This window comes from Triticum urartu, chromosome 2 (assembly GCF_003073215.2).
Source record: "Triticum urartu cultivar G1812 chromosome 2, Tu2.1, whole genome shotgun sequence".
NCBI lineage: Eukaryota > Viridiplantae > Streptophyta > Magnoliopsida > Poales > Poaceae > Triticum > Triticum urartu.
In genome coordinates, this window is record NC_053023.1 from 233,454,278 (window position 1) to 233,466,852 (window position 12,575).

Genomic DNA, 12,575 nt, shown 5'->3' on the forward strand with positions numbered 1-12,575 from the left:
TAAGTTGGCCTTGATAGAATGCTTTCTCAAGGGTGTGTGGCCGTGGAGGCGGTATAGGAGCAGTGGCATTGACTTCTGGCTTGTAGATTGGCTTCAGGTGCAATCACTTCTGGCACCACATTAACTTCAGGCGCCACAGTAGCTTCTGCCATGACAACGTCATTGGATTCAGTATGGGTGTTGGTGGCCGCCTCAATGTTATCAACCTCCACTCAAGTAGCTGGAGGGTCGGACACGTTCTCCTCGAGAACAACTTCAGGGGTTTGTTGGGGGTGTAGCAACACATTCTTCTTCATGTCTTGGCTCTTCTTGTTCATCGGCTGATGCAGCCAGAACATCTTCAGCCACTTTGGCTTCAGACTCGGGGATGTTCACAGTAGGAGAGGCTTAGGAAAGACTTGGCGTGAAACGGATTGGCGCTCTTCTCCTTCTGGAACACTTGACAGAGTGACCTGTGGCCATGGTCCTTTGCGAAGCCTGCGGAGTGTGGGCGACGCCTTTGGAGAGGGAGTTGGCTGGGCCACAAAGTCATTGTCTTCAAGCACCGAAGTGGTGACTTGAGGTGGGGGAGTACTTGGTGATTCTTCTTGGCGGGTGGAGTCTTGTGGGTGATCATCCCATGTGTCATCCTGAGCAATTGGCGTCAATGGACGACCAATGCTGATGAGTTCGCTGTTCGTGAGAACAGGCGATGATACACATTGTGTTCGATCTGAGGAAGGACTTCATCATCTTCAACATTGTCTTGATGACCAAAGTCTTCAGCTACGGTGGGGTCAACAGCTGGAATGTCTTCAGCTTCAGAGCCTCTGTGGAAGCAGGCTCATGAACTATCAACTGGCGCTCATGGTGTTCAGACGCAGGACGAGCAACTGAGATTGGCTCGACGACAAGGGGCTCTGTGGGAGGAGCCCGATCTTTCTTCTTGGTTTTTCTCTTCTTGGTCGGTGGAGCATCATTAGTGGTGGCCTTGGTCTTGCGCTTTTGGGCTTCGGCTTCAGCTGCCCTTGTTTTCTTGAGCTCCGAAGCCACTATGGGGGACTTTAGGCTTCGAGCCTGTCATACTTGCCGGGAAGACAATGCGAGGTTCTTCTGCCTTGATGCTTCTGGTTGGGCCACAGCAGGCTTCTTCTTCTTCTTGGCAGCATTCTAGGGGTCGATGCCTGGTCGCCCAAAAGCCTGTGCTTTTCAGCTTCATTGTAGCTTTGAACACATTTGGCAGCAAGGTGTTTCATGCGCTCTCCGAGAACCTTTAGCTTCTTCACGATTTCTTGTGGAACACATCCTTGAGCTCATGCAGCATGACCTTGAAGTTTTGGACGTCTTCCACGTTGACCTTGGCCATGTGCTTCTTGAACTGAGCCTTTTCATAATCAATCTTGTGCTTAGCTCAACAATTTTCTGTGCAAGAGCGCCTCAGGAGCAAATGGCTCCATGGAAAGAGACGCTGAGGCCAATTGGGAGCTGAAGATCATGAAAACTGAGGTCTGGGCTGTCAAACCACTCATCAATGAACTTGTACAGGATCTCCACATCAAAGAGGGGAAGATCATTGAAGATTTTTCGCCTCTTGCTTGCTCTTTATAAGCATCTCAAGAGCATCATCGTCAAGATCGTCGTCGCTAGACAGATCAATGGATTCATTCTCGTTCCTCAGAACGACAGCAGGGGTCAATGCTTGACCAGTTGGTTGCATGGGCTTCTTCATCTTGTTAGACTTGGAGATGCGAGAGAGATCTTTAGACTGCACACTGGCTTCAGGAGGTGCAGTGGCCAGAGGCTACGCCCGCGAGACCTTTGGTGCGGAGGAGGGCTTTGAAGCCTTTGGTTTCTTTTGCTTCACAGGCTTCGGTGGTGCAAGCGCTTCGTCAGAATCAGCGTCATCTGCAGAGTGATCCAATGGCTGCCCCTTGAACCTGAATGTGAGTGATGAGACCTTCAAGGTTGTAGAAGGGCGCCAAAATATTGGGTTCAGCATCGCATGTGCCGTCGGCACGAGGAGCAGAGGGACCGGGGTTGAAGTCTACCCCAAGCGACTTCTTGTTCTCTTTGGCAGAAGTTTTGGAAAATTGGAAGTTGTGCTTAAAGAGATTGTCTTCACGACACCATAACAGAGAGGATGGGTCGGCATTAGCAGGCTGAGGTCCACGGATCATGCAAAGGTAGAAGCCTTGAGCAATAGCTTCGGACTTCGACTTGGGCTGAAGACCTTTGTATATAATATCTCCCCAAGAGCCCTTGATGGCATTCTTTTCAGCATATTCGTCAGTGACAAATTTGTACTTGAACCATTCCTCTGCCCAATGTCTTCGAATCCATTGGATTCGGTTCTTGCATCCTCCATACGTCTCTTCTGGATCTGACTTGTATAGCTCATAGAGATCCGGTGGTAGGTCCTTAGCAGTGTTTTCACGGCGCTGTCTGCCGCCCTTCCTGACTGATTTTTCTGTCGCCATGAAGTTCAGATTGAATGGCTTCAGAACTTGCAAAGGCTTCCTTCAGCTGGTCAGACAGGAATTAGCTTTGGGAGAATTGATGTGATGCTGTAAGAACTCTGCAAATGAATGCAGACTATGAGAACCAAGGGATTCTCCCATGGACATGTACCTGTGTCAGCATTAGAGATGCGAGGGAAGGGGAAGAGGTCATATGCATTCTCAGAAGATTTTGAAGATAAATCAGTTTAGAAGAAATTGACCTCATAGTGCGAAGACATTCACTCATATGTAGAGAGTTGGTTCCAGATTGGTACGGATCCACAAATAAGTACAAGTGAGGAATCTAACTACTTTGTGAAGCATAAGTGAACATACTGGCATGTTATGAGATGTCAGAAAAGGATAGATTCAATTTGTTGGGACATAAACACTTGTGGTTGAAAAGGATGAATCTATTGGATCAAAAGGACTGTAAAAAAGAGCTTTTATTTACCACTCGAGGAACTGCTGATGGAGTGAAGATGAGGCCGAGCAGTTCGATCTTCCGTGCCCTAACTTGGCGACGGAGGACACCTACGACGACGGCGGAGAAGATGATGTCCCGGGCCGGCGTGAGGACGGCTTCGGTGAGGTCACGACAGCTAAGCGCTTCGTCGCCGACGTCGTCGAGGGCTAGCGATGGCGCTAGGGTTTGTGCGAGAAGGAGAGTAGAAGAAGAGATAATGACTGGGGTGAGGCGTGTATTTATAAGGACAGGGACAGCATAGCATTATTACTGCCAAGTGCCCCTGGCGATTCACATCTGAAGGACACGTGGCAAACATGCAACACATTGGAAGTTGTACCATGTTCCCACGCACGCCTGGATTGTCGGGTGGTCGTTCCCGCTTCTCCGGGTTTCAGGCAAAAAGGATAGAGCATTTAAATCAGATTTAATGTTTGTCTCTGTGTCTTCTGCTGACAAGGACACAGAGAAGACATTCGTGTTTCAATAGAATGCATATGATTTGGACAGATAGATTTGAGACGGGAGCATAGAGAGGTTAGGTCCGATCACATTCACTAGTTCAAAAGATTCAAACAAGAAGACACAGCTATAAGTGAATGTTGTAGAGGACAGAATGCTAATATATAAATAATCCAATAAGACCAAATCGATATAGTGAAGATAACATGAAGTCATGTTAATATTGAAGACAAACCAACGCGAAGATTTTGTAAATGTAACGCAACAGAAAATACTTCAAGCCAAAAGTTTGGTGGTGGCGTTACCCACCGTATAGGAAGTATTAGACCAGACACGCCGCACAGTTATCGTGGCGCTCTGAAGTCAAATTTCACGTTTAATGTATTCAACTTAGAGAGTAAAGTCTTCATTAGTTGAAGATAACGTTACTTTCGTGTGTGGCACCATCTAAGTCATCAACATGCATAAGGTGTTAGGATGTGTGCCTGATAACAAGACATTTGAGGATTCCAAGATATTAGCTCACACCGGCAACTTGCAAACCTTTTCTCATCCAAGGGCTTTGTGAAGATATCTGCCAGTTGCTCTTCAGTGTTGACGTGAATGATATCAATATCTTCCTTCATGACATGATCTCTGAGAAAGTGATGACAGATCTGAATGTGCTTTGTCTTCGAGTGCTGAACTGGGTTGTTGGCAATCTTGATGGCACTTTCATTATCGCAGTAGAGTGGCACTTGCTTCAGATGAATGCCATAGTCTTTGAGTGTTTGCTTCATCCATAGAAGCTGAGCGCAACAAGATCCAGCAGCAATGTATTCAGATTCAGCAGTGGAGAGAGATACACAGTTCTGCTTCTTTGAAGACCAACACACAAGTGATCGTCCCAGAAAGTGACATGTGCCTGATGTAGACTTGCGATCCACCTTGTCACCAGCATAATCAGCATCCAGAGAATCCAACTAGATCAAACTCTGAGCCCTTTGGATACCATAATCCTAGTGTTGGGGTGTAAGCCAAATATCGAAGAATTCGCTTCACAGCTAAGTGATGCGATTCCTTTGGTGCCGCTTGGAATCGGCACACATGCAAACACTAAAGCATGATATCTGGCCTAGATGCACATAAATAAAGCAAAGAACCAATCATGGAGCGGTATACCTTTTGATCAAACTCTTTACCATTGGCGTCAGGACCCAGACTTTTTGGTTGGCATTGGCGTCGTATAACCTTTGCAGTCTTGCATTCCAAACTTCTTCAGGCAATCTTTGAGGTATTTCTCTTGAGATATGAAGATGTCGTTGCGTTGCTGCCGTATTTGAAGACCAAGGAAGAACTTCAGCTCACCCATCATGGACATCTGATATTGCTCTTGCATCATGTATCCAAACTCATCACTGTATTTCTGATTAGTGCAGCCGAAGATAATGTCATCCACATATATTTGGCACACAAACAGTTCACCATCATATGTCTTCGTGAAGAGTGTGGATCCAGGAACCAGGTAAGCCTTTGCTCTTCAGGAAGTCTTTGAGTGTGTCATACCAAGCACGAGGGGCTTGTTTGAGGCCATACAGTGCCTTGTTGAGCTTGTAAACCATGTCAGGATGTTTTGGATCTTCAAAGCCAGGCGGTTATGCAACATACACTTCTTCTTCAATCTTGCCATTGAGAAAAGCACTCTTCACATCCATTTGATACAGAAGGATGTTATGATGATTTGCATAGGCTAGCAGTATGCGTATGGCTTCAAGCCTAGCCACAGGAGCAAATGTTTCATTGAAGTCAATTCCTTCAACTTGAGTGTATCCTTGAGCAACGAGACGAGCCTTGTTTCTGACAACTTGACCATGCTCATCTTGCTTGTTGCGATATATCCATTTAGTGCCTATGATATTGTGTTTACGAGGATCAGGACGCTTAACCAGTTCCCATACATTATTCAGCTCGAACTATTGAAGCTCTTCTTGCATAGCTTGAATCCATTCAGGTTCTATGAAGGCTTCATCAACTTTCTTGGGTTCAGATATTGAGACGAATGCAAAGTGCCCACAGAAATTTGCTAGTTTTGCCCTTGAACGAGTGATGGACCAGGTGCATTGATGCTATCAATTATCTTCTCAATCTGTACTTCATTTGCAACACGAGGATGAACTGGACGAAGATTTTGCTCTTGCTGATCATTGTCATCGTTTGAGGATTGTCTTCAGGCTGAGCATTGTCTTCAGGTTGATTAGGTGCAGAAATGATAAGTTCCTCTTCAGGCTGTACTTCAGATGGTATGATTTCTCCAGTTCCCATAAGCTTGATGGATTCATTGGGTGGAATTTCATCTAGCACATTTGGCAGGTGCTCTCTTTGTGGCGAGCCGTTAGTCTCATCGAACCGCACATCCACAGTTTCAACCACTTTATAGTGAAAGAGGTTGAAGACTCTGTAGAAGTGCGAATCCTTTCCGTAACCAAGCATAAAACCTTCATGTGCTTTCGGTGCAAATTTTGAAGTGTGATGTGGATCCTTGATCTCACCTAGCACCAAATACTCTGAAGTAACTGACATTTGGCTTCTCAAATTTTGAAGTGTGATGTGGATCCTTGATCCAACATTTGGATTCAACTCAGAAGACCGCGTCTTCACCTTATTCCCCTTGAGCTAAAGAACACCCAGTCCTCACTCAATCACTCAGGTGAGTTTTCAAGGTAGACTTCCAAACCTTCACAGACTTCGTTCACTGGCGATCCACAATGACTCTGGGACGCTAAGAACGTGACACCTAACCGGCTGGAGGATTCACAGTCCTCAAGTGTAACAAGTCTTCAGATCACACATACAGGAAGACTTCAGTGATGCCTAACACTCTTTGGCTCTGGGTGTTTAGGGCTTTGTCCTCGCAAGGATTTCTCTCTCAAAGGCTTCGAGGTGGGTTGCTATCAAACGACCAAAGTCATGCACTAACTCTGAGCAGCCACCAATTTATGGTGTAGGGGGTGGGCTATTTATAGCCACTAGGCAACCCGACCTGATTTTTCTGAAATGACCCTGGGTCACTAAGGAACTAACACGTGTTCCAACGGTGAAATTTCAAACACACGCGGCAACTTTACTTGGGCTACAAGTAAAGCTGACTTATCCAACTCTAGATAAGTTTTGCTCTCATTCTCTTCGCTCGAAGACATAGGATTTTGGTTAAGCATCACTTCAGTCACTCTGACTTTGTTCACTGGGACCCCACTTAATAGTACGGTGGTTCCTATGACTCAACAAAGAAGAAAGGAAACAACGAAACAACTAAGTCTTCACGCTCCATAGTCTTCACGCGATGTTTTCTCTTGTAATAGTCTTCAATGTGAATGTCTTCACATACCACCTTTGTCTTCAATGTCTTCATACATTTTTAGGGGTCATCTCCGGTAGGTAAACCGAATCAATGAGGGACTACTACCTGTGTTGTCGTGCAATTCTCACAAACACATTAGTCCCTCAACCAGCTTTGTCGTCAATACTCCAAAACCAACCAGGGGTGGCACTAGATGCACTTACAGTACGTATGCGCGAGTAGGCGTTCGAGACCCCGCCCGTATGTATGTACATGGTCATATTTTCTTTCTTGCACACTGGCCGCTGTACGTACATGTACATGCTACGTGCGCGCCTCTACTACGACAAGTGCGCGCCTCTACATCGACCAGAATGTACGTACACGTTCGCGACCAGAATGACGACGCTACGTACACTTTGACCAGGTGGGTCCCGACTGTCAGGCACTTCCTTGCATGCGAGGATGTAGCTGGTGGGTCCCAGCAGTCAAGGGGGCGAATCATTTTTTTGCCCGAACGCACTTCCTTGTGTGCGAAGATGTAGCTGGTGGGTCCCAACAGTCAGGGGGAAACATTTTTTTTGCGAAATACAGTGGCCCGTCCGGTGGGTCCCTGCTGTCAGGTGGAGGAATAATTATTTTGCGCGTAATAAGGAGGCACTTCCTTGCTGTGGCCGTGGACCCAGCTGTCAACCTCTCCACGTATAGTCCATGTCCGATGGAAGCTGTTCCTTGACCATGTTGACCACGCCGTGCCGAGAGCACCAGGGCGATGGACGACGACGAGGCCTAGGAAGGGGACCATGCGGAGCCGGGGAAGACTGTAACACCCCGGATGTAACCTACCTTATTTGTATTCCAACTCTTGCCATTTCTAGCACTAAGTTATTCTATTTCCTCGTTGTCGGGTTTTTGTCTCCGTGTGTTTTGTCTTTGTCATGCATCTCATATCATGTCATCATGTGCATTGCATTTGCATACATGTTCGTCTCATGCATCCGAGCATTTTCCCCGTTGTCTGTTTTGCATTCCGGCGCTCCTATGTCCTCCGTTGTCCCTTTCTACCTCTTTTCGTGTGCGGGTGCTAAACGTTTTCGGATTGGACCGATACTTGTCATGCGGCCTTGGTTTACTACCGGTAGACCGCCTGTCAAGTTTCGTACCATTTGGACTTCGTTTGATACTCCAACTGTTAACCGAGAGACCAAAAAGGCCTCGTGTGTGTTGCAGCCCAACACCCCGCCAAAGTGGCCCAAAACCCACCTAAACCTCCTCCACCATCTCGGTCGTTCGATCACGATCGCGTGGCCGACGATGGCTTACCTGTGCGCGCCTTACTACGACATAGGCGCACTCCAGTGTCTACCAAGAATCCTACGTATCAATCACTGCGTTCGGCGGACTGCAACAGACTCTAGCGACCGTAGTCCTGCCGCGTACAGTTACATTGAGCCAGGTGCTGCGCCCGAGCTCTCTGCAGCGTGCGGGCCCCCCCCGCCCATCTCCCCGAGCGGCGCTTCTCCTCTATCACGACGATACCGTCCCCGTCGTCACCGGCCTAAGTTCACCCACTCCTGCAGTCGCAGAAGTTAGCAGCTAGGAGGAGTAACGCCGCACGTCCGCAAGCGCCCTCGTTCCCCGACGACTCCGGTCGGTACCCTCCTCTCCGGCGAGCCCCGCAGCGAAGTCCGTTGAGCTCGAGTCTCCGGCAGCTACAGTACCTTGGCCAGATCTGGATCTGAAGTTTTTGCCTCGGTTGACTTTTTCGTCCCTAACCCTAATATTTTTGCATACTTTGACATATCATAACTTCCTCATCATGGCTTCGATTCGTGCATGTAGCATACCAAAATGTTCGTCTCGAAGAGTACATCATTTCATCTCATTGCATCATTTTCATTTGAGCTCATCTTGATGCCCAAAATGCTGTTGGAAGAGGGCTATGTGATGATAGTTTCAGATCTGTTTCAGCAAATGCACTTTTGTCATTTTTGCTATGATTAATGTGTGCATGCTGTGATCCTGAGCTCTACATGTGTTTTGAAGAATGACATGCCATCTTTACAGGGGTGTATTCCATGTATTTTTGTGATCTTAGTGGTGACTAGCACAAGCATGCAAAGTAGCTTACCCAATGATGCTGATTTCAGGGACTTAGAATTTCACTAAGTCCTTGCCCTGTCATTATTTTTATGCCATATGTTCATGTTGTTTCCTAGTGATCCGTGCCTCTTTTGAACATGATCAGTAAGGATGTTTTGTAGATAATGTTGGGCTCTATTCATCCATGTCTTTGTTTGCAATTATGGAGCACCATAGCTTGAGTCAATCGACCTCTACTTTTGCTATAAAATGTTCCTGGCAGGTTGTTAACATGTTTAGCAATTTTGCCGAGCTTGTTGTTGTTGATCTGTGCATGCTATGTTGTTGTTCTTGCCATGTCTAGCTTCTATGCCATGTATATTTGCTGGGTGTATGATTAGCTTGTCATGCAATGCCTCGTAGTGAGTGCATCGAGCTCGTAAACATGCCTACTTGTTATCTGTTTTTGCCATGCTCCAGTTTTTCACTAAGTCTGAATCTGTTTATGTTTTTGCTATGTTCACATGCTTGCAATTGTATTTTTTGATCCCTTTTGGCTCATGGTCACTATGGGACTTTTGTTATATCCTTAGAGTAACTTCATGCCATGCCTTGCTTTGCCATGATAAGTTCCTGTAGCATGTAGTATCGTGCTCTAAACTTTGCTTCCTGATGATAAATTCCTGACATGCTGTTAATTCACCAAGTCTGAAACCGGTTATCTTTTGCACTTTTGCCATGCTTGTTTGAACCTGCTATTGAGTGAATTAGCCATAGCTCACACTATTTTTGGAGCTTCCTAGCTCCCTCTACCTCTATAAATAGGGCACTCCCGGAAATTTTCGGGCAAACCCTAGATCTTTCCCTCTCCTCGCGCGCCGGACAAAGACCTCGCCGCCGGACGTGTCCGTTTTCCTCCCGCCGCCGCCACGTGGCACCGCCTGATTCGCCCGCCCGGGTGTCCACATCGCCGCCGACCCTACGGGCCCGCGAGCCCGTGCGGGCCCCCCCCGGCCCATCGCCCGGCCGCCGCCCGCAGCGCCCCGCGCCGCTTCTCCTCTCCCAGCGACGACGCCGGACCACCGCCGCCATCCCTTCGCCGTCGTCACCGGCCTGCCGCCGCCCCGCTCCGGCGAGCTTCTCCTCCACCGCCCGGAGCCCGCCGCCTCATTGCCGACGTCGCCCGCCACCGCCCGGAGCCCGCCGCCCTCGTTCCCCGACGACTCCGGTCGGTACCCTCCTCTCCGGCGAGCCCCGCAGCGAAGTCCGTTGAGCTCGAGTCTCCGGCAGCTACAGTACCTTGGCCAGATCTGGATCTGAAGTTTTTGCCTCGGTTGACTTTTTCGTCCCTAACCCTAATATTTTTGCATACTTTGACATATCATAACTTCCTCATCATGGCTTCGATTCGTGCGTATGTAGCATATCAAAATGTTCGTCTCGAAGAGTACATCATTTCATCTCATTGCATCATTTTCATTTGAGCTCATCTTGATGCCCAAATGCTGTTGGAAGAGGGCTATGTGATGATAGTTTCAGATCTGTTTCAGCAAATGCACTTTTGTCATTTTTGCCATGATTAATGTGTGCATGCTATGATCCTGAGCTCTACATGTGTTTTGAAGAATATGCCATGCCATCTTTACAGGAGGTGTATTGCCATGTATTTTTGTGATCTTAACTGCTATTGTGAACTATAGCAACAAACCAGGCAGCGGTCTCTAGGACCCCAATTGCATGCCTGATTTCCAGTGACTTAGAATCCTCACTAAGTCCTTCCCCATGGTCATTATTTTTATTGACCTATTCCGATCTTGTTTCCTCTTCCAGTCCTGACCTTCGTGCGTCGTTTGAACATGAGATCAACACAGCGGATTTTCTGTAGGCGTTGGTCCTTCTATTCATCCATGTGGTTTGCCAATTATGTGGACACCACGCGTAGAGCGCTTGATATCAATCGCCTCTAAGCTTTGCTATTAAAATGTTACCTGGCAGTTTAGAGTTAGCATTTTGTCCCAGCTTGCTTAGTTGTTGATGCTAGCTGCGCTCTCTTTTATGTGTTGTCTTGCCATGTCGAGCTTCTTGTCATGGGTATTGCTGCTGGAGTATGATATAGCTATATGCTGCAGCAGTTATCTTGTCCATTTCAATCTGCTCGCTCTAGGCATCGGAGCTCGTAAACATGCCCTACTTGTTATCTGATTTTTGCCATGCCTCCGTTTTTCATGAAAACGTCTCATTCTGTTTACTGTACGACTTATATCTCTATGTTCACTGCTTATCCCATGACAGATGTGTCTTCTGATCCTTTCTCTCTGCTCTCCTCCTACGTGAGAGTGGTCAACATATGGGTTTTGTTATACTCCTAATGCTCAACGCCCACACTAGAGTAACATCGATGCGCAGGACCCGTTCCCATTCTTCCTATATCAAAGTCCGCACGTTAGCATTTGTGTATCAAGCGCTCTAACAGACTTCTGACTTCCTGCACTGTATACACGAATCTCTAACATGCTATGTATATATAGCTCACATACGATCCCTAGAACCTTCCCTATACCCACTCTCTTGCAATCAGCCCCAATGGCTGTGTCGATGAACACGAGTTAATGTACCGAGCTGAATATATACCCGTAGCTATGTTTTATCTCAAGACCGTAAGCGCCCGCATCGCGTGGCCATGTCATTGTTTGATATGCAGTCATCTTTAGCCGTATGTAAGCATGTAGTAACTGTTCTTTATGCACGCATTTATGAAGCGACGTTGTCCCTTTATCCGTCTGCAGACCCGTCGGTATTCACCCATAGGATTTTTGCTTGCCCGACTTTCTCTCGGCTCAGGTGAGTCTTGCATCAAGTCCCTTGTCTGCGCTGTGCACTCGAGACAAGGCCGCTGCCGAGGAAACCTTGCACCCCCGTACCTTTGAGCCACGCCCCATTTGTTAGAAACGGCTCCTACATTTCCCGGCCCGCGCGACACAAGGTGAAGAATCCGAGACTTTCGCACAACGCAATGGCATAGCCCGCAATGTACCCGCCTCCCCTATTAATGCGATGTCCTGTCGAGCCGCGCCGATCACCCATCACTTTCCAGTGTCACGCTCTTGCGCGAGGAAATATCCCTGCTCTGACGCAAAGGCTATACATCATCCTCAATTCCTTTCCAACAGTGCACTGCATCGACAGATATCGCAGCCCGGCATAGGTCGACTACGATGTTCTGCAGTCTGCAGGTTGATCGCTGTGAGCCATGTTCTTGCAACAACAGTGGCCTTGATCTTTGCAAGCGGCGCTTCTTGCTCTGTCTCGAGCTCCAGGGCCCCATGAGCTGTACGCCGTAGAATCTGTACGAGGTCACGGAAGCTCTACCCGATCTAAACGAGAGTAGTCCCTCGCGCTTTTGTGACGCTATGCTTACTATAAAGGATCGAAGTACGGGACAACTGTGCACACACTCTCGCATTGTCACACAGCGCGGAGGCGACCGCTCACCTGCCCATCTAGTATCATTTTTGCTGATCGAACTGCCATGCTCGACCCTCCTCTCTGCCTATCTACCACGATCGCCTACCACATTGCTCTTATCTCCTGCAACAGGGGCGTACGACTTTGGCGAGACCCCGTACCTTTTTATGCCATGAGATACATCCTCTCCACCCCCATGTCCCTAGCAACAACCGTGCTTAGCCTAGTGCATGCGCTTCTCAGCCCGATTATGCGTCGCTCAGCCGCGTCGTGCACCGTGGACGATCGTTCGCTTGGTTGGCAATTT